Source organism: Gopherus evgoodei, chromosome 17, assembly GCF_007399415.2.
Source record: "Gopherus evgoodei ecotype Sinaloan lineage chromosome 17, rGopEvg1_v1.p, whole genome shotgun sequence".
NCBI lineage: Eukaryota > Metazoa > Chordata > Testudines > Testudinidae > Gopherus > Gopherus evgoodei.
Window position 1 is genome coordinate 12404919 of NC_044338.1, and position 22514 is coordinate 12427432.

The 22514-nt window shown below is 45.0% G+C and overlaps 1 protein-coding gene and 1 long non-coding RNA gene across 3 annotated transcripts in view; one reads left to right on the forward strand and one right to left on the reverse strand.

Moving 5' to 3' along the window:
• LOC115636406 overlaps window positions 1-22514 on the forward strand; it is a 71358-nt gene that overhangs the window by 46981 nt on the left and 1863 nt on the right. For both annotated transcript variants that reach the window (XR_003996916.1, XR_003996915.1), the window contains exon 2: window positions 10451-10529. This is a non-coding gene — a long non-coding RNA (uncharacterized LOC115636406). The remainder of the gene's footprint in view (window positions 1-10450; window positions 10530-22514) is intronic.
• Window positions 1-22514, reverse strand: part of LRRC75A (leucine rich repeat containing 75A) — a 167861-nt gene that overhangs the window by 11554 nt on the left and 133793 nt on the right. The gene's annotated exons all lie outside the window — the stretch shown is intronic.

The window sequence follows — 22514 nt, forward strand, 5'->3', positions numbered from 1 at the left end:
GAGTGGGGAGGTTATAATACTTCTGCATTTGCTATGGAGTGACCGCTACTGGAATACTGTGTCCAGTTCTGGTGTCCTCAGTTCATAAATTGGAGAGAGTTCAAAGAGCCATAAGGACGATTGAAGAACATGCCTTTTAGTGATGGGCTCGAGTTCCATGTATTTAGTTTAACAAAGAGAAGATTAAATGGTGACTTGATCGAAGTACCTACACAGAGTTGATAATGGACTCTTCAATCTAGCAGACCAAAGCACCCAGTGGTGTTCCACCTATTTAGGCAATGCATATACTGCATGCTCCAAAATTTACAAAACATGTGGACTAACTGGCAGCCTGTGGGCTGGTTCCAGGCCACAGGATGATTCCAAACATGTAGAACAAAATGGCGCTTTTGGCACAGCGTGACATCGGACACACTATACACGTGAGGTCATGGCACACGGAGGATGCCATTTGGTGGGATGTCACTAAGAAAGGTTGGACCGCTTAACGCACGCAAATGTCGAATTGACGCGTCCATGACGGAACAGAGCTAGTGACGCAAACTCTTCATCAAGATGGAAAGTTTAGTGCAAAATTTGTGCACTAGAAAGTTGGGGCAGGCCTTACTAAAAACATCACCCCACTTGGTGTAGCACAGTCCAATGGCTGGAAGTTGAAGCTAGACACATTCAGACTGGGAAACAAGGCATGAGTTTTAGCAGTGGGGTATTGAATCACTGGAACAAGTTACTAGTGATTGTGGTGGGTTCTCCATCACTGGCAATTTTTAAATCACGACTGGATGTGTTTGTAAAAGATCTGCTCTAGTTCAAACAGGAATTAGCTGAGAGCAGTCCTATGGTTTTGTGTTTTACAGGAAGTCGGACTAGATGATCTGACCTTATAAAATATTAAGCTATAGCATCTTACGTCTAGGTGTGTCCCAAAGCAAGTAACGGACTAATTTATTATACAAGTACCACTTATCCACTACTGAAACGCAACAGCTGTTTTGCACCCTCAGTATCACATAACAGGATTGTGGAGGAAATTGAATGCTCTACTAGGCACTCTATAGAGCCTTGCATCCAGTCTCATGGTAGTTCACAAATATTCATGAATAAATCAGTTTCCAAACTGGCCTATGCATGATTGCCCAGGGCTCCTAAACAAATGATTGCCACCTCTCTATTCAGCTTCCTGTCCCACGGGCTAACTCAGAGGACTAGGGAGAGTACAGTTACTATTCCGGTGCTAAAAACATAAGGGAAGTTCCTTTCTTGCACTGTCCCAGGAGCCCCCTTTCTCCCCACAATGTTGTGATGACTGAGAACTCCCTGTTGCGGAATCTACCATAACTGCTGTCCTGCCTACGCCCTCTTCCACCCCGCCCCAAACGCACACATTATGCACAGGGCCAGGCCAAGGATTCTGGAGTGGGTAAGTATTTTGGATACACCCCCAACTTAACCGATTCCTTTTTACAAAATGTAGGCAAGAAGGAAATTTCAGGTCTTTCTCCACGTTCAAGCTCTAGATGCTTGTGTTCAGTTTATATTGATTTACTAAAAGTATATTTATGAAAAATGAATGCAGTGATTCTTCTTTACATCTGTAACTTCCCTCAAAGCCAGAGCTGAAGGCCTCCTCTGGGCCCTCCAAGCACCCCTACAATGTGGGCAAGTGTCATCCCTATTTTACAGAGGGAGAAATGGAAGCACAGAAGAGATGCCCAAACCTCAAATGTCAATTAACGGTGGGTGCCCAATTAGAGACATCTGTGGCTGGCTTTTCTTTTTTCACCTTACAGGCAGTGAGCAACTAGAGCATTTATTGACTTCAAGTCCTAGATGAGTCAAGCTGACTTCCCCAAGATTATGCCCAAATTTCAAAAGCCACGTGAGCTATGCCCAAAGTCCCACAAGCAGTCAGTGGCAGAGCTAGAAACGCAACTTGGCTTCCCCCGTCCTGTACCTTAAGGACAGCCCAAAGCACAGGGTGAAATTGGTTAGTCAGAATTTAAAACCTGGATTAAATACCTCAAATAGTCCCTAGAGATCAGGATCTTGTCCAAAAGCTGAGGTGGCACCTGCACAGCAATCAGAGTCTACCCTGGGGCTTCAGATAAAGTTCTGACTCCAAGGAGAAAATGCCCCTCCTTGATCTGGAATCATCAATGCCACTTCCTGCAGCACCACAGATGACCAATTTACTTTGGAAGCCTGCCTCCCTCGACCCAATCCTGCTTAGCTGAGGAGATGGCCTGGCTGAATGCTGCCAATATCCAAATCTAACTCTGAAATTCGCAGGCAGGCAGCCTAAGTAACTAATCTCTTCCCCACTCCAGCTACTCAGTCCTGCTGGGTCACGAAGTTCAGGCAACTGCTTTCAAATGGGCCTGGGGCATTTATCACAAAGGCTTCCCCTTTCTTCTGAAGTTTCTATCTAGGACAACCTGCAGCACTTTCTGAATCTCTCTGACTGGGATCGGAGCAGCATGTCTGTAGAATGAGGGGAAAAGATTAAACTCGGACTGTCTTTAAAGTCCATTTAATACGTGGGTTTTTTTTCACAATTTGTGAAAGTGTGGTTAGGGGATGTGGGGGGAGGTCAATTTAAATAAGAGGAAGGTGGGATGGGAAGAGGTGTTATAGCTTCACACCAGACTCTCAATGCGTCAAGTTTCCTTTAAAACTGGAGGGAGCAACCACTTGTGTTGAATCTGACCAGTAATTCTGGGCTCTGGGAACGGGCTAAGAACTAAACTCAGATTTTCAAAGGGCTTGTCTGGCAGAGGAAGTGAGCCACACCGGACAGATGAGGAAGCATTGGGCTGCCTAGGGAGGAGGGTGGGGAGGAATTGATAGGAGGGGAAACCTCATTTTGCAGTAACAGCTGTGAGTAGTATGGACAGCGAGAACGTTAGGGTAAGACAGCGCTTCTATGAGGCACCATTCAATAGTCACTGAGAGCAAACAGGAGGTTAAAGGCCTGTCTCCTCTACACAGATAACCAAGTTTAAACTTGTTTTTCCCTTGCCTGCATGGACAGAATAAAAATTAACTGTCTTAGTTACCTAAGTTGAAGCATTGCTAGACATGTACAACATGGTTATTTCTGTAGTGTAGGCAGGGCTGGGTAATGGAAAGAGGCAAATAGGATAGAAGTGACACCAGTATCTGTTGATGGGGAAAGGTCAGGAGAATCCAGTGGTTAACACATTGTCTCCTTTTTGGACTTGGCAGGGCTCTCTGTGGATATCTCATTGCAGTGTAGACATACCCAAATTGAACAGGTTTCCAGGGGCTGCTTATGGCTCATTTCACTGCAGTGCAAGAGGCAAACATTCCTTGGCCCACAAATTGCTTAGGGCCTTGACTTCCCCGGGACCTAATTATCATGTACTGTACCAGACACACACCCCCCCATCTATTTTCAAACAAGTCTTAGTCTTTTAGACCTGGTATATGGTAGCGCCACCAAAAAAAAGAAAAAAAGGTTTCTTCCCAGCTCCCTGCTTTTTCCTTTCAATTCCAAGGAGTCCCCAGGAACTTAAAGCAGGTTCTATTGCATTCAGATTGGAGTGGCAGAACCCAGCATCCTGATATCTTGGCCAATATTCTCAAGTGAGTATTGATTTTGGAGGCCTAACTTGCTGAGCTGCAACCTTCTGAAAGCCAGGCCTCCTTCAGGTGTTCCCCACTTGAGTACCCCAAAAATCACTAGTCACTGCTGGAAAATCTTGATCACTGATTCTGCCTCCATTTCTACCACTAGTTCGGTATGTGACCTTGGATAAGCCCATCTCTCCGCTTCCATTTCCCCATCTTCAAATTGGAGGTAAGATGGCTTCTCTATTCTTTCAAGGCAATAATTCACGTTGTGGCGCACTTTGCAATCCTCAGAGGAAAGCTTATACATGGTTATCGCCTTCCTGGTTTCTGGTTTGCCATCGCTCTGTTCTGAGTGAAAACAAAGTTTGCTCAAGAACTACCTGATCCCACAAGTCTCCCATGCACTGCAGGTTGGAAGTTGAAAGGGACAGCAGAATAGAGGACTTGCAGGATTGGAGCCAAGGAACCTGCTAAGAAGTTGGCCTAACCAAACAAACCAGTTATTTCCACATCCTCTCTCAAACATGGCCCTCCCTTCAGTTTTTCCAAAGGAAGGCAGAATACCCTCATTGTGCACTTCAGAAGACCACCTTAAACAGACTCCTTCATTTGGCTAATACTAGACCAGTGGTTCCCAAACTTGTTCTGCCACTTTTGCGGGGAAAACCCCACGCGGGCCGGGCTGGTTTGTGTACCTGCTGCATCTGCAGGTTTGGCGCATCGCGGCTCCCACTGGCCGTGGTTCGCCACTCCAGGCCAATGGGAGCTGCTGGAAGCGGTGCGGGCCGAGGGATGTAATGGCCACTGCTTCCAGCAGCTCCTGTTGGCCTGGAGCAGCAAACCGTGGCCACTGAGAGCCACGATCGGCCGGACCTACAGATGCGGCAGGTAAACAAACCGGCCGATCGTGGCTCCCAGTGGCCACCGTTCCACTTAACTGTAAACTCCAGATTACTCTGCAGGTGACTGGAGTAAATTCTGCATCCTTTTCATATTAAAGCAGTCCAAGGGAAAACCCACAATGGATCAGCTAGCTACATAAAGGAGTCTTCTTATATACCATTCCCCTCTTCCTGCTTCACTTCACATGGCTTCTGTATCTTACAGCAGCCCCAGCCTAACAGATGGGGATTGAGTTCTGCCCATTGTAGACACTGCACCAGATCCAGAGCTTAACAAGTTTGGGTGCAGGAGATTAGCTGGGGCCTAGCTAGCGGCTGTAAATCAAATCTGCAGCACTTTGCACGGCTCTGCACTTGCATAATCTTTGAACGCACACTGGGATTTCTGGGTTAAGAAACATCATCTTTCTGTAGCCTCCCCTTGGTAATCCAGCCAAAAGGCCAGCACAGCAGGCTAGAGGAGTTTGATACAGCAGGTTGCTTAAGCCCTTGTACTTGTTTTTCAGGCGTACTAGCAGCAGGAGAACTGTGTTCTGAATAGAAGAAACTTGGGTAATGTAATCTCTGATGTAACGGCCTCGTCAATAGCCCTGCTTTTGCTAGGTGTTTTTACCAGGCGCTAAAGAGGCTTGTGCTTCACTAGTAAACAGACTTTCAGCCCTAAAAGGTTCAAACATACAATTCAGGCCTGTTCTCCCATGATAGATAAAGAGGGTTTGAAGCATTTTACAAATTTTAGATTGTTTAAGTGGACAACTTCTTATATGCACCGGCCCAGGATCAAAGGTCACTGCAGAAGGTTGGGTCAATGGGGTCAGACTAAAAGAGGCTGCCGTTTAAATGATCTTTGGACTAATAAGTTTGGTTTCTATGGATAGGATTATTCCTGGGGGCAGCTGAGCAGTGGGTGAGCCAAACAATTTCTACAAGCAGTTTTAATGAAGGATGCTTTACTGAGTGAGTAGGTCAAGAATGCATTTAACAGCTGAGCCACAAGAGCAAAGTGTGCCTGGGATACACTGCTGAAATGAGAAGGTGCTTGTTAAAGCATAGATGAAAGGGTATTAATGCCCATACCCCCATCTGCTTACTGCTAATCGGTCAGGTAGAATGCAACTAGCTTCTCTAAGCAACCTACACTTGAATCCTTTGCTTTGAAGTGAGATGTTCTCAGACTTTCAGCACTGATGGCCACCATCTGCATTTGGGAGACCACCTGGGTAACAGGAGCCAGAGCCTTTCACCTTTTGAGCTGTCAGTGCAAATGCAGCACAGGCTGGCAGTTGCTGAAAGTCATTACCGTTGGGCATCTGTGGACCTGCTGAAGCAAGCTGGCGCTTGACATCCAATTCCTAATGAACAGGCATCCACGTCACTATCGCTACCACGGTAACTGGAAGCCTTCCCTTTGGCAGTCTCAGCGGGGACTGCATGAGAATGGGTTGCCCCCTAACCCCCACAGGGGGTCCCTCTAGGTCAGGTTGGTGATGCAGCCTTGCACTCGCATTGTCTTTGCTGTACCCATTCTGTAGAGAAATAGATTTCATTCTCAGGGACATTGATCTTTCACCAGCATTAAATCTGTGGGCATCAAAGTGTGTGTGTCTAACAAACTAATTAGAAACACGGGAACTAGGACATTTTAGATACAGATCCAAATTCTCCCAAGTTAGTTGAGGGGTTGGATCCAAGGCTTCTTTTATGTTCCAGTAGAAAGATGGGTTTTGAGCCCAAAATCAAATCTGAATTTAAGGGTATGTCTACACAGCAACTAGACACCTGTGACTGGCCTGTGCCAGCCAACTCAGGCTTAGCCAGAGCCTGGGCTCCAGGACCCTGGGAAGTCCCAGAGCTCAGGCTCCAGCCCAAGCCTGGAAGTCTACACAGCAATGAAACAGCCCCACAAGCCTGGGCCAGCCATGCATTATTCTTTGCTGTGTAGACATACCCTAAGCTGCTTGAGCCCCAAAGGATTTAGAGCCAGGGTTCCAGTATGGATGCCATCTCTAGCAGTGTGTTAGAACATTACTTGTTCCTTGGCTCATGACTTAAAACAAAAATGAAAAAGACCTTAAAAGCTTTTGAAATCTTTCTTGATGTTCCGGTTAAAGTAACTTCAGAGGTATTTAGTTGGGCTGGGGATCGGAGTGTAGCAATACCTGAGTTGAAAGGTCGAGCTAGCGGAGGAGAACTGGAGTGATGCGTTGTTGTGTTTTTGTTTTTAAATACATCCAATAGTTTTTCAATCTTATTTTCTTTTTTATATTAAATCTTCATGGAGATTTTTTAGCAAGAGATTGATCATGCAAAGTAAGTGCTATTACTAAATGACTGTGTGTTTAAGCTTCAGTAGGTACATTTGAATAATATGTACTGGTGGTTAGAGATTTTAATGAGACTCCGTGTATATTATTTGACTTTGGGACACCTCACACTGCAATACTGTCCCTTGCACAGTGACTGTTCGTGGTTTTACAGTTTAGCGGATACCTCAGACAAACACCTCCACAAAACTCAAAAGGCAGTAACAAAATGTTCTTTAAGTACATCAGAAGCAGGAAGCCTGCTAAACAACCAGTAGGGCCCCTGGATGATCGAGATACAAAAGGAGCACTTACTTAAAGATGATAAAGTAATTGCAGAGAAACTAAATGAATTCTTTGCTTCAGTCTTCACGGCTAAGGATGTTAGGGAGATGCCCAAATCTGAGGAATTGTCACAGACTGAAGTGTAAGGAGAGGTGGTTTTGGAATTAATTGATAAAGTTAACAGTAACAAGTCACTGGGACCAGATGGCATTCACCCAAGAGTTCTGAAAGAATTCAAATGTGAAATTGTGGAACTATTAACTATGGTTTATAACCTGTCCTTTAAATCGGCTTCTGTACCCAGCGACTGGAAGATAGCTAATGTAACGCCAATATTTAAAAAGGGCTCTAGAGGCGATCCTGGCAATTACAGACCAGTAAGTCTAACATCAGTACCGGGCAAATTAGTTGAAACAATAGTAAAGAATAAAATCGTCAGACATGTGGAAGAACATAAATTGTTGGGCAAAAGTCAACATGATTTCTGTAAAGGGACATCATGTCCTACTAATCTATTACAGTTCTTTGAAGGGGTCAACAAACATGTGGACAAAGGGGATCCAGTGGACATTGTGTACTTAGATTTCCAGAAAGCCTTTGACAAGGTCCCTCACCAAAGGCTCTTATGTAAATTAAGTTGTCACGGCATAAGAGGGAAGATGCTTTCATGCATTGAGAGCTGGTTAAAAGACAGGGAACAAAGGGTAGGAATAAATGGTAAATTTTCAGAATGGAGAGAGGTAACTAGTGGTGTTCCTCAAAGGTCAGTCCTAGGACCAATCCTATTCAACTTATTCATAAATGATCTGGAGAAAGGGGTAAACAATGAGGTGGCAAAGTCTGCAGACGATACTAAACTGCTCAAGATAGTTAAGACCAAAGCAGACTGTGAAGAACTTCAAAAAGATCTCAGAAAACTACATGATTGGGCAACAAAATGGCAAATGAAATTTAACGTGCATAAACGTAAAGTAATGCACATTGGAAAAAATAACCCCAACTGTACATACAATATGATGGGGGCTAATTTAGCTACAACTAATCAGGAAAGACATCTCGGAGTCATCATGGATAGTTCTCCGAAGACGTCCACGCAGTGTGCAGCGATAGTCAAAAAAAGCAAACAGGATGTTAGGAATCATTAAAAAAGGGATAGAGAATAAGATGGAGAATATCTTATTGCCCTTATATAAATCTATGGTACGCCCACATCTTGAATACTGCGTACAGATATGGTCTCTTCTTCTGAAAAAAGATATACTGGCATTAGAAGGGCAACTACAACATTAGGGATTTAGAACGGGTCCCATATGAGGAGAGATTAAAGAGGCTAGGACTTTTCAGCTTGGAAAAGAGGAGACTAAGATGGGATGTGATAGAGGTGTATATAAAATAATGAGTGGTGTGGACAAAGTGAAAAAGGAAAAGTTACTTACTTGTTCCCATAATATAGGAAACTAGGGGCCACCAAATTAAATTAATGGGCAGCAAGTTTAAAACAAACAAAAGGAAGTAGTTCTTCACACAGCGCAGTCAACCTGTGGAACTCCTTGCCTGAGGAGGTTGTGAAGGCTAGGACTATAACAGGGTTTAAAAGAGAACTAAATAAATTCAAGTCCATTAATGGCTATTAGCCAGAATGGGTAAGGAATGGTGTGTCCCTAGCCTCTGTTCATCAGATCGTGGAGATGGATGGCGGGAGAGAGACCACTTGATCATTACCTGTTAGGTTCACTCCCTCTGGGACACTTGACGTTGGCCACGGTCAGTAGACAGGATACTGGGCTGGATGGACCTTTGGTCTGACCCAGTATGGCCATTCTTATGTTCAGTCATTTAACAAGTACCACACACTAATCAAATGTAACTCATATGTGGGCAGAAAGACAGATGTGAATTTGATGGGGCACTTGCTGCTATTAATTATTCAGCAAGGCTTGGGAATGAAACTGTTAAAGCTGAGAGAACTCAGGAGGCTGCTGTTGCCAAACCAGTGCTCTCTCAGAAATGATAATCACCTGTCATGTTAGGAAAAGCTTTCTAACGGTAAGGATAGTTTAGGTAAGCACTGGAACAGGTTACCTAGGGAGGTTGTGGAATCCCTGTCATTGGAGGTTTCTTAAAAATGGGTTAGACAGACAGCTGGCAGGGATTGTCTAAGTATACTTAATCCTACCTAAGTATGGGGCAGATGTAACCTTGAGGTCCCCTCCAGCCCTACATCTCTGCGATTCCCTGTTTTTCCTGTGCAAGGGAGGGGTTTACTAGTTAACTATGTGTCTATAGGATGTTGGAAAATTCCAATGAAAGCCACCTCTCCTGCACCAACTGTCCTACAACAATGGTTTCCAACCTGTTTCCATGTGCGGACCCCCAACCGATTTTGAAAGGAGATGCAGACCTTGGGAAGTCTTAGACCTAGTCTGCCCCTCCCCCAGGGGTCTGCAGACCACAGGTTGAAAGCCAAGGTCCTACAGTTCTGTGAAACAGCACTTCAGACAGTTGCGATCAACAGCCTGATCAATGATTTACTGTAATGAGGCCAGACCATGGTTGCGGGTAATCTTACAGAACCGTGCAATCTTTGTCTAGCTGCCTCTCTACAGGGTCACCTTGTATTTGATACAGTGCAAGTAACCCCAGCCAACCGCAGGACTCTAGGACATCTGACATGGGGGAAGGGAGCGGGGGAACCTGACAGTCTTAACAATGGCTCGGAAGGCCACCAACTTGGATTGGCCCAGCATTAGGGCCTGTTCCAAAGCCCATTTAAGTCAACAGAAAGCCTCCCCCCTAACTTCAATGGACGGTGGCTCGTTCCCTTAGTAATTAGCACTGTTAAATAACACAGACCTCCAAAAAAAGGGTGCAGAAAACTCAAAAACTTAACAGTTTGCTGTCAAAATCTCTAAGGCAAGCCGCAGAGTTCTTAGCGGCAGACGTTATTTGTGCCTCCTGGGGCTTTAAGAAAGCGACATTCCTTGAATGCAAATGAAAAGAAAACACAGATGGAAGGAAACTTCATCTCTGATCCTTCAGCTGAGTTTTCTCCTCAAAAACCAGCCCAAGGAAGGGAAAAAAAAATATCCCCAATGCTCTTCCTGCAATTAAAGAGGAATTGGCTGCCAAAGGATGTGCCCAGGGTTTCGCTTCCTCTAAACTGTTTATTTTATTGGAACCAAGATAGTGTTCGGGAAAGTTTAAGCAAGCAGCTGTCCTGTTCCCTCCTGTTCCAATGACAGCCAGCGGATAAGCCACAGCAGCTAGCATTGCTTTCTAGTGCTCTAGGTAGCTTGGGAATAGGTTTTCTAGAGGGTCAGGGTATGGAGCCAGATCTGATGATGTCCTCTGTTTTTTTTTCAGGGCTTTGCCTGGAAACAAAATGCCAGCACCCTCCAGCACCAACTCCTCCTACCGCAGGGATAGGGTCTAACTAATCGAAGTAAGTCATGAACCCTAGTGAGATATTTAATCTCGATACGGAGCATCAGAGGAGAACCTGCTGCCATGTCAGACAGTCTCTCAAGTCAGATTGTCACATGATGCTCCTTAGCTCCCTCCAGCTGTACACCCTCCCCACAAACCCCGGAGACACGTGAGCACTGGTAGCCTTTGGAGTACTGGGCATATCCACTTTGAGTGTACTGAGGAAACAGCTATAAAAATAAGATACAGAAGCCAGCTTTGTAGGAGCAGCTTCAGCCGACAGGTTTTTCATAGGCGAGTTTCTCACGAGTGCTTTGCCCTATGGAATGGAACAGAAACCAAGAGGGATTTTTTTTTTAGTTCTACGGGCACTAAGAGCCAGATTTTAAAAGGAATTCAGGCACCTAAATCCCTTAGGCACTGAATACTAGATTGGGTCAAACTGTATTTAGTATGTTGCAAACAAGCAGGAGTTAGAGCTAGATTTGAAAAGGTATTTAGGCACCTAAGCCAGCAGCAGGAGATTTCTCTCTGTAGGAGCAGCTTAATCTATCTTCCCAGTCTTGTCAGGATGGTGACCCCTTCATCAGACGTAAAATATTTTCATGAATCTCCCTTTACATTTACTATAAAAGAGTTTAAAAAAAAAGTGTATCAGATAGGCCTATTAAGTGTTTTGGCAGAAAATACTTGACCTTGAAGGGTAAAGGGTGTGCAAGGAGCATGTGAGTGACATTGAGGCTTGGTCTACACTACGTGTTTAAACCGATTTTAGCAGCATTTAACCAGTGTTGACAGGGCCAATTCAATCATGCATAATAATGCCGGCATCTGTCATTTTCACTCCATGCATCTGAAGAAGTGAGGTTTTACCCACAAAGGCTTATGTCCAAATAAATCTGTTAGTCTTTAAGGTGCCACCGGACTCCTCATTGTTTTTGTGGATACAGCCTAACACGGCTACCCCCCGATACTGGTTCAGAATGAATGGTAGTCTCAGGTCAAGAGAGACGCAGGACTGGAAAAGCAGAATATTGCAGGTCAGGATTAAAACCCATTAACAGTTGCCAGGTTGCCTGTGGAAAGCTTGAATGCTGCCAGCCAGCATTATGCTGAGCTCACGGTGTTGTCACTTTCTTATTTCATGCAGGCTAAAGTCTATTTGTATTTCGGTTTCACTTCTCTCACAGTCGGCTGAATGAATGCAAGTCCTATTGCCTTCTCCCACGCTAGCCCTATTGACACAGCACGGCTCCATTGTCATGAGCACCACACCCCACACAGAGGGGAGATGGACCCGATGAGACCTTCTCCAGAACGTGGGGATTCATTTGAGTCTGGGGTCAAGATTGTCAAGAGTTCTCTGAGTGCCTCAGTTCTGAAGTGCCCCAGCTTCAGACACCTTAAAGGGGTTGATTTTCACTAAGGAGCCACCCACTCAGAGCCAGGGCCGTTAAGTTCTCTCCAGCTGGGAACTCCACAATTGAGGCATTCAGAATCATTAGTCACTATTCAAAAGAGTGGCCTAGGGATTTAATTTGTTCTGTTGTAGTAGTGACAGGGATAATCAGCCAAGTTTGGGGCTGTTCAGATGCGGAGAACTGGTTGGGACCCATCTCCAAATACACATTGGAGAAGAGGGGGGAAGGGGAATGAGTGAGAAGCAGTGAGGGGCAGGAGGTGGAAATACATGTCCCGCAGCAAGATGAACATCTGAATGAAGTGACACAAGAAATAGATTTCAGGGCCAAGCCTGAGTTGGAGGGACTGGACCCTGTAAAGGAACACTCAAAGTATGCCACCTTCCAATCCCACGTGTGACCGCAGCTCGGGTAGACAGACCCGCACCAGCATGGTTAAAAATCGCCATGTAGTTGGCGAGGGCATGGAGTAGCAACGTGAGTACAGACCCTGGGTCAGTAGCGTGCACGTACAGACTGTACAGAAGTTCATGCTGTTGCATCTACGCTGCTGTTTTTAGTCATGCCAGCATGGGTAAAGCTAGCCCAGGTACATCTAAGTGGGCGGCAGTCACACCTCCGATGACGGTATAAACATATGCATTGCTTTGCCACTCAGAATGAGGCCCTGCGTGGGAGGGTATCAATATGAGTCTATCAAACTTCCATCATAAAGTTTGGTTCTACTAATTGGGAAATGTAGCCAGAGGCCTCTTGTGAGACAGACACTTGAGGCTGGCTGCCTATTGAAGGGGAGAGACTCATTTCTCTCCAGTTGGCAGAATGACTATAATCATCTATCAGTGACCATCGTTTCTCAGGAAGAGTCACTGTTAGTCCCACAGCGCACTGCACCTCATTGTTAGAAAAAAGTAGGAATTGTTTTCATAACGCCAATTAACATGGGTCAGTTGAAGAAATTCCAAGGCTAAGAGAAAAGAATCAATTTCACCAAGTGATTCTTCAGTTAATAAGAATTATTTCTGCTAGCTGGTCTCTCACTGTGTAACCCAGGTTGCAGGGATGGATTTAATTAATCACCTACAAATGTGTCAAAAGCGATTCTAATTCCCACCCCCTCTAGAAATGGCAGGAAGTAAGTGACAGATTATTGGGAAAAAAAAACCAACACACCCTCCTGTGACCTGCGGTCAAAGGCCTATTCTAATTAGCGGTTGGACTGGAAAGGATATTTCTGAGACCACAGGACAATCTTCAGCATGAAGCCTCGCTACAGGATTAAGATGAATTTTCAATACAGCGGCTGGTAATTTGCCCACGTTTGCCTCTCTATCTTGTTCAAACTTAACCTCCAGTTTGCCTCTATTAGTCTTTCCTGGGTGCTCTGAGCTCCCAGTCCCAATTCCCTTCAGGAGCCAATTATCAGCAAAGCAGAATGCATCGTGAGTTGAAGTCTACATTTCAGGTGCCGAGGCTCAGATGTTCTTTTCAGTTCTGAGGAGAACGACGACTCAGGAGTTTTAAACCAAGCTTTTCAACCTGAAAAGTTTCAGATAAAAGCTGAGTATGAGAGAAGCCGCCGATGGCTGATTTCCAGAGGCTTTTGAGAGCAGAGTCCTGTCTCAAGGGAGTCGACAAGCTCAGAGAAACATGAGAGTTCAAGAGGAAAAATGCTGTTACTGTAGGTCAACTAGTCCGATGCATGCTGGGGGGTTTTCCTGACAGGATACTCTCTAGCTGTAAGCTCATTTGCTCAGCCACAGAGCAAAAAATCAGAGCCTGTCGATATAAGATTCAGCTGGGGGAGAAAAACAATTACTGCATTTCTAAAGGTACCAAGTATCAGAGGAGTAGCCGTGTTAGTCTGTATCCACGAAAACGAGGAGTCCGATGTGTGACAGGTTGGATCACAGAAACCCCCTTGGGAGCTGCCACCTGATGTGCCAAGACTACTTCTGCCCCTGCTCTCCTGTCCTGCCAGCTTAGGATTTCAGCACCCTGTCTTGCCGAGCCAGACGCTTCCATCTGCTCCAAAACAGACTCAGAGTCTGAACCACGTGCCCCAAAGCTGCAGACTTAACCTGAAAGAAGCTTACAGAAGTGTTCCTTCTGTTTAACACTCAGATGCCCAACTTCCAGCTCCAAGATGAAGATGTGAAGTCACGTGGGCAAGTCACATGTCCATGCATGACTGAGTTTCTTACCAGCCAAGCCGCATCCCTGGGAAATCTCCAATGTGGATTGGCGTTTCCAAGTTTATTGTTGGCTTAAATGGTTCTTAATTGGGCACTTAATCTGCTGGCCAAATGCTTTACTAAGACTATCAAGCAAGTAGACAGCCAATATTCCTAACTTCAAGTACAAAAATGATACAGGCATACAAATCGAAGAAATGCATTCAGTAGATCATAACCTTTACATAGATGTGTTACATGGCATATATAGCATAAAACATATTCTAGTTGTGTCATATATACATTCATACGCTACATTCATCAGCATATTCCATAAAGCCTTATGGCGTACACTGTCACACGGTGGCAGTTTAAAGACTAACAGATTTATTTGGGCGTAAGCTTTCGTTGGTAAAGAAATCTGTTAGTCGTTAAGGTGCCACCGGACTCCTCGTTGTTTTTCTAAAGGTAGTTCCTTCAAAATCAAGAGCCGTCCAACCTATTTGTGGAAAGTAACAAACAGGGTAAGGTGTTTTTTAAGGGATGACTTAGTGATACAATTTAATCTTCCTCAGGGACAACACCCTACTCTTCAGCACCTATGTGTGGAGCTCTTTGAATGTGTACGAACGGCACCAGCTTTCACAGCATATGCAGTGAAACCTGACAAAGCAACTCGTAGGCTCAAATGTTTTTCACAATCAAAGGAACTCCAAGGGAGCAGAGGTGGGAGAAAAAGAGGGAGAGCGAGGGGGTGTGTGGGTGGGACAGAATCTGTGCACATAAATAGGCTGGAGCAGATCAGATCTCTGGCTTCTGTTTGTCCTAATCCCTGCTCACGCAGAGATGGGACTCCTAAAATGGAGTCCTTATTTGTGAGGCCACACAAACAGTCTCATTCTGACATGCATTTTTGAGACACGCTTCCATTGCAAAAATCACATAATTCACATACACTACCGTATCTTTTCTACAGCCTTAAGGGTCTGTACACACGTTGCATCTTATAAACCTGAGTCCTACTCCATATATGCCAGACACGAAAATCATTTCAAATAAAGATACGCTGCACACTGCAATGGAAGAGATTGCCTTCCCTGGAAACATCATGTCCTGTTATTAGCTATGCAGGACACTGGATTATGTTAGACTGAGAATTCCTCAGAAAAGGACTGTGTTTGTATAACACCTAGCACAAAGGGGCACTGACCCCAACTGGGGCCCTTGGGTTCTACAGAAATTAAATATTAATATCTGTGTTACATGGTTATGAGGAGGCCTCTGCCACTCTCTCCGAAGCACCGGCATGGTCTGGATTATGTTGCATGTACAGGGAGCACAGTTGTATCTGCCTATAATATCTTCTCTCTGTTTAATCCCTTCCGCATCCGTCAAATATCAGACTAGGGTGTCTCGGCTGCACAGGCTATTCAGCTTTAGCTTGGTTTAACCAGAGATTGTTCTGTACTTTGGCCCATCAGAAATCTGATCATTCCAAATATTAACTGTTCTATATTCACTCACAGTCAAACAAGGGGTCGCTAGATCCTGTGAGTAACACGCAGTCGATAATCCTCAATCTTTTTCATCTTTCTGGGGCTCCTTCGCTCGAACATTAAACTTGTTGCTAACAGACAGTGAGTGTCACTGTAAGATTTATTTATTGTTTGAGAAATAGAAGGCGTGGTGTTGTTGACCATGGACCACACAACCTTATGCTGCTGTAGGAAACCATGCTGTTCATATCTAACACACCAGCCTGACCTTGGATGCCACCTCTGTCAATTACAATGTTCGCTCTCCAGATACAGGATTTAATATAGTGATTTGTAGAGGCTGGTGCAAAGAATCCAGACATTGCAAACCACACACACAGTTAGTTATGATACTAACACCCAGACATAGTCTGGAGAAGCCAGAACTAAAACCCTTTTTCTTCAGCACCCTGGGAGCTAAAAAAAACCTGCCTTTGCTGCACCTAGTACTAGGTCCCATATCCTACACGACCCAGCTACTGGAGGGCAATTTCACATACAGACGTTACATCCCAATGGGCAGTCAGTGAAATCCACCTCCCCTCTCCAAATGGTCTGTTCCTCGACTCTACGTTCAGTTACTTCTCAACTAGGGAATCTCTCTCTTTCCTGATTCCCCCCCACCGGCGGCTGCTCTATCGGTCTGGCATACTGAAGGTTGGGTAAGAGCAACTAATGAAACAACATCTGATTTCAACCAGAAGAATTAAGCTTGCCGCTACCTAGCGATCTAATGGGCACTTCAACTCTACCGGGCAAGTACAAGACACTAATACGCCTTCCCTGGGAACAACTAGGGGGACTTGCATTCATAGCTTTTGCTTTCCTGGTGGATCCCATCACATCGTATTACCAAATTAAGCATTAGCCCCATGAGAGGGTCTTGTGAGTCTTCCAGAGTCTGCCTGGGCAGAACAATGTGACCTTGAAGGGAAAGCCAAAGCAGTGTGCTCAGTCTTCAGGGTTAAGTTAGAGAACTGAGAAATATTCGCAGTGTGAGCTTCCTCGGAGACATTAAATTACCATTTAATCACCAGCTGGAGTAATTTGTTTTCATCCCAGGCCCCAGACATTCCCATGCGATGGACCAGATAACTTTTCAGCGGAAATGACAACAAAATGGGTGCTTTTTGCAGGCTATTTATCATCCCAGTTTGGCTGCTCTTCAGAGTGCATGAGGTGACCCCGTCAGTCAGAGCAGGGTGGGAAAAGCCCAGGGTTCCTAGTGAATCAGGGCGAGCAAAGCTGACAGCTCACACTCTAGCAGGCACCGGAGAGCTCAAATCTTCCCTGAATGTCAGCGACGAATAGGCACAATGCCAACTGCTTTATCTGCCACAACCAGCATCAAGCTGAAATAGTTCTTAAACGACAGCCACCATAAATACTCACTCACTCTGGACTTACACAAATGAAACCTTTAGCTCTATAAACGGCATTTAATTTGCCCACGTTTCTTTCGGTTTGCATTGCACTGAAGGTCTTTCCAGTATCCCTGCCTCTTTGAGTGAATCCACCAGCATCCAAGCAAACAGAACGATTGCTACAGTGCTTTTCTTCCCAGGGGCAGCTTTACGGGAGGTGCAAGTACTGCACGGTCTGCTCCATCAGAGCCCCTTTGTCAGCAGAGCATTGACCCTTCAGGTACTCATGGGATTGGATAACCCATATCCCATCATCTACTCACTGGCCACCTTAGCAAGCCATCTAACTGATTCGTCTTCCAGAAGGAGGTCCCTGTCTCTGTTCAGTCTTCTGCAGTCCTCAAAGGCACTGAACCCTTTGCACCTAAGCACCTCAGGCAAATCTGAAAACCAAAGACTACACGTGACTCGGCAAAAACAGACAAACCCTTCCAGAGAAAGGGCAACGTGAGCAAAAAGCTCACTGTGTGGGAGCACTGATGAGTAGCCCTGGCAGTCTGAGTACCATTCTGGTCCCGCCTTAGATGGGATACCTCAAAAGAGCTGCTTACTCGGCCTGTGCCATAGGCTGAGGATATGGAAAGATGAAGCAAGAGTGAACATCTTGAACTTCTCAATACAGTATTCTGCTCGAACCCACTTGGAGCTCTTCAGCACTTATTTCCTGTTGGTTGATTAATTTTCTATTAAGGAAGGAGGAGAGGGATAGAGTTTGTGAATAATGGCTCAGAGCGATCCAGGATAATTTCCTAGCCATCACAGAGATGAAAATGAAGTGCTGGGAGATTTTGAATACTATGGGACAAATTCGGCTCTCTGTTTCTCATGGGATTGATTTCAGCGTGGAAGTTCTAGTGTAACAGAGAGCAGAATTTGACTCTATTGGTTTAGTGTTCCTTGATATTTTCTTGCTTGGGTCTTTTCTAACCGTGGGGGAAAAAATCTCCAATGTAACAGATAGTTAAAATAATTCCCTTAATCAAATGTTCTAGATTACATCTGACTGCTGCAGATTAGAGCCTATACAGCAGAACAAAGAAATATAGACAAACTCTCTCGACATCATGTTTTTCTACAGAATAACTTCACTCTGAGTGAAACAACAGTCAGTACCTTGTAATGCTCTGAAATTGGAGACTTCTATTCTACCTGCTGTATCAGAATCCCTTCTAAGCTGGTTCTGCTGTACATTCATAAACAGAGCAGAAGTGAGGATGTTACTTTATGAGTTCTTTGCTTCTTTTTAACATCCAAAGCATGGACTCAAACCAAAACCATGGATCTGAACATCTCTGAATTTAGGGGAAGGTTGGATCCACTACAGAACCTAGTGGCACATCCCTGTTACACAGTCAGACCTAGTCATTCATTCCCTCTCCATTTGACACAAATCTGCTGTTCCATCAATGAAATGTAAGATATGGACAATTTAATACACTGATATTTATATCACATTAACCTATAAAGAAGAGCATTAGATAACTAAAAGTCATTTTGTGGCACTGTATACTATTAAAATTTGCTTCCAAATGGCCTAGAACTTTATTTTGTCAGTGGATATATATTTGTCTCCTGCTGGGTGAAGTTCTCTCTCCTGCACATGATGTTTCTAACTCATGATTGATGACTCACTGTCCCTTCCTTCTGTAACATCACGGCCTGTTCTCACAGAAGGAACGAGAGTGTTTTCATTAAATCCTGTATATAGTCACGGAACGCTGGACAGAACAGACATTGCAATACAAACTGCATGTATTTAAAAAGCAGTAAAAGACATCTTTGAAAAAGGATACCTTTGATTTGTGCTACAATACGTGGTTTGTCTTTGATTGCAAAAAAATAAGGTACTTCCATGGGTTATTAAAAAACTAACCAATCTATAGCTACTGGGAACTTCACAATTGTCCCTGTGCTAAACACTACTGCCTCTCAGATCTATACGACTCAGACAACCCTGCTCCAAAAGAACAGGCCTTACCACTTGATCTATTATGGGTCTAATGGCATACCTTTGAACAGCTCCAGCTCAGAGCACAGGACTGTGGTATGCAAACACACTAGTTGATTATAGTTACACAGATTGAATCCCAGAGTCATAGGGAATCATAGAGTTTGGATGTTCTGTGAATGCTCCTGATATACTGTTACCCAATGCGTTCATCCAGTACTCCAAGTCGCTGAGCCGTGTTAGAGGGGACCATAATACTACAACATTATCTAGACTTGCAAGAAACTCTAGGCACAGAATTGCGTCTAGCTCTGTTGTAACTGAGCTGAAAACCAGCATGTGAAACTAAGTGGACTAGTCAAAAAAAATTCTATCTGCTGTCAAAGTACGTTATGAAAATAAAAAAAATTAGCATGGTTCAGCAGTTTTGGAAAATAGGTTTCTCAAGAAGGAGCAAACAAAAAAGACTTTGATGTAACAGTCCAGCCCTGGTTGGGTTATGAAGCCATACAGAATAGCGGCAGCCAAGAAAGCAGTTCCAACAATGGGATAACCCCGCTTCCCAAAGTCTCTCAAATACTGTAAGTCCGCAAGACGGTCGGTACTTCAAAACATACAGAGAGTCACTGGGGACGGAACAGCCAGCAGTCAAATAATGTTTGTATCCATCCTGCTTATAGTAAAAGCACAAAGGCATCTGGCCTCAACAGGACCACACCAGAGCTACTCCTGACAGACTTGGGACAGACTTAATGAGACCGTGTTTAAGGGGATAAAGGTGACCAGAAGTACACTTTTAGGGATATGTACTGCCATTGTTGTTCCTACTCCCCAGTTTGCAAATTCACAGCAACATAGGGAAGGCAACAACTATTTGCTGTTATCCACTAGAATTTGTTTCATATCTTTAGCCCCTTAAGAGCAGTTAAAACATTAGGTGAAAAGGCACAAAGAGAAACTACTGTCCCTTCTGGCAAGGGCCTAGAATCACATGTTCCCCTGACAGGTCACGCTGCATTAAAGCCACGTTCTCTTACCACATTACTAGTCCACGTTACCTCAAGACATGTGAGAGCTGTGAAATACCTACTTTCTGCATGATATTAAAAAAAACAACCCTCTTTCATAGCCACCGAATACTTCTGCTCAGGCCTTTGGGAGGTTGTCAGGTGCTAGGCTTAACAGATCTCTCTTTTCTAGAAAAGTAAAGTAACATTAAAAGTTGCCTTGTCAAAGACCTGAGCTCCTCATCTGCCATCACCATCAGCCAGGTTTCTGTGCAGCACAAGGAAATGGCACAGACTGTGCTGCAAAATTATCCCCACGCCAGACAAATGTAAATGTTGCTGCCAACCCTGTATTTAATGTCAGTCTTCTGGCACCACGAAGGGAGCAGATGCTGCTTGGGGAAATTCCAGACACACGGGCCTGATGCGCAGTCTATGTAACAATGGAATCTCCATGGTGCAAACCCAGTAGGTCAAGTTCTGCCCGCAGGGACACCCATGGGGTCATACTGGTTTCAGTGGGGTTGCCCAGGTGTAGGCCGGACCAGGATTCAGCCCAGTACACAGGTTATCTCTAGAAGGGAAAAATTCTGCCTTCAGTTGCATGGCTACAAATCCCATTAATGACATTTACCTAAGTATCGCTCCTACGGAAGTAAGCGAGGGTAGAGTTGGGCTCTTTAAGCCTTTCATTGAAATCCTGGCTCCCCTGAAGTCAATGATAAAATTCCCATTACCTTAAATGGGCTAAGATTTCACCCCTTATGCTGAATGGTTAGGAACCAGCTGTGATGAAGAAGGGACTGTCTGTGGTGGGGGATGGGAGAGCCGGGGAGGACTTTAGGTGAGGGACAGGACCTAAGCCTCTAACCTGAGCCAGGGAGGGGGGAAGGGGTGTCAGCACCTTTGCCCGGGAAGCTGGAAAAGGAAGGGACCAGCTGGAAGGGGTAGTTCAGTTTTGGTTTTGGGCTGGGTGGTTGGAATTCAGGGAATCTCAAGCTGGGAACTAAGCTTCCTGAACCCCTAGAAGGACTTGACTGAGGGGTCCTGGTCGTGCCTACAAGCTCTGCTGTAGCCTGCGCTCCTATTGTCCAATAAACCTTCTGTTTTACTGGCTGGCTGAGAGTCACTGTGAGTCCCAGGAAGAGGGGTGCAGGGCCAGACTCCCCCATACTCCGTGACACCAGCCTTTAGTGCTGAGACCACAGGCTGGAGTTGAGGCAGGTAGGTTTGCATTTACCAGACCAGATGCCCACCCTTATTAGAAGAAATACGGCAACACTGCAGTTTCGCTATTGTTAGCTGCTGTGCTTTGGGCCATTACTATGCAATACTCTAGTGCAGTGGTTTTCAACCTGTGGTCTGCAAACCCCTGGGGGTCCCCAAACCATATCCAAAGGGGTCTGCACCTCCAACTGAAATTTTATAGATTCTGCAAATGAAAGAAGGTTGCAAACCACTGACCTAGCAGTCTGTAAAGGCAATAATGGATCTCTGCGGATTTCACAGGTTTTGCCTAACATTTTTCTTAGTGTTCAATAATAATAAATCACTGATGATATCAGACAGCTGCTCTACCGGGCCTCCAGTTCCTCCGAAGGATCTTCGGCATATGCCATCAACCACCGTACCTAGCAGGCATGTGTGTCTATTGGTAAATTGTGGCATTTCGCAGTGTGCAGTATATCACACGTGGAAATGAGCCATACCGAACAACAGATCACAGCTTTTCTGGGAGGTGGTTCCTTCCATGTGGTGCTAGTTAGTGTTGCAAAATAGTTTCCAAACATTTCTGCCAAAAGATGGAAAAGATTCCATCTTTATATGTTTTGGCTGATGGCTACACATTAGACAAAATCTATTACAAATACTAAGAAACTGTTGACTTTACATAAGACGTACTACGCCAGTAGTACGATGTGTACTATATATTATACATACACTGCACACATGCGCACATACGCACACAGATATCCTCAGATGGGCATAGTTCTCTCTAAGTCCCATTTACTGAGGATCCAGTCCATGGTGTCAGGAGTGGGATAGGAATGTGTTTAGGAAGACAGACCCACCACAAAGGAGGAGACAACCATCTAATTCATTGCTGCCTAGACAGAGCCACCTATATGCTCATAGAATGAGGGAAAAACACAGAAAGGTCCCAGAAGGGTTAAGGTTAGGGTTTAGAAGAGACACACGATATATACTAGAACCCTGCAACCTGACGGGACCCGACTACAATGTCAGCTTCAGGTTGGGTCAGAAAAATCACCTGATTCTCTTGGGCCGGGTGGGCTCTCCTCTCCTGCCAGTGGGATTGGCACAGTGGTGGCTCGGTGCCCTGCTCCTAGCACCCACCACCACCCCACTGGGCTGTGTGTGTTGCAGAGCGAGTGTGCCCAGGAGTGGCAGCACCTCTCGCTCCACAGCATGCACACAGCGCAGCAGGGGGTGACGGCTGGCAGGAGCGGAGCATGCAGGAGACAGCAGTG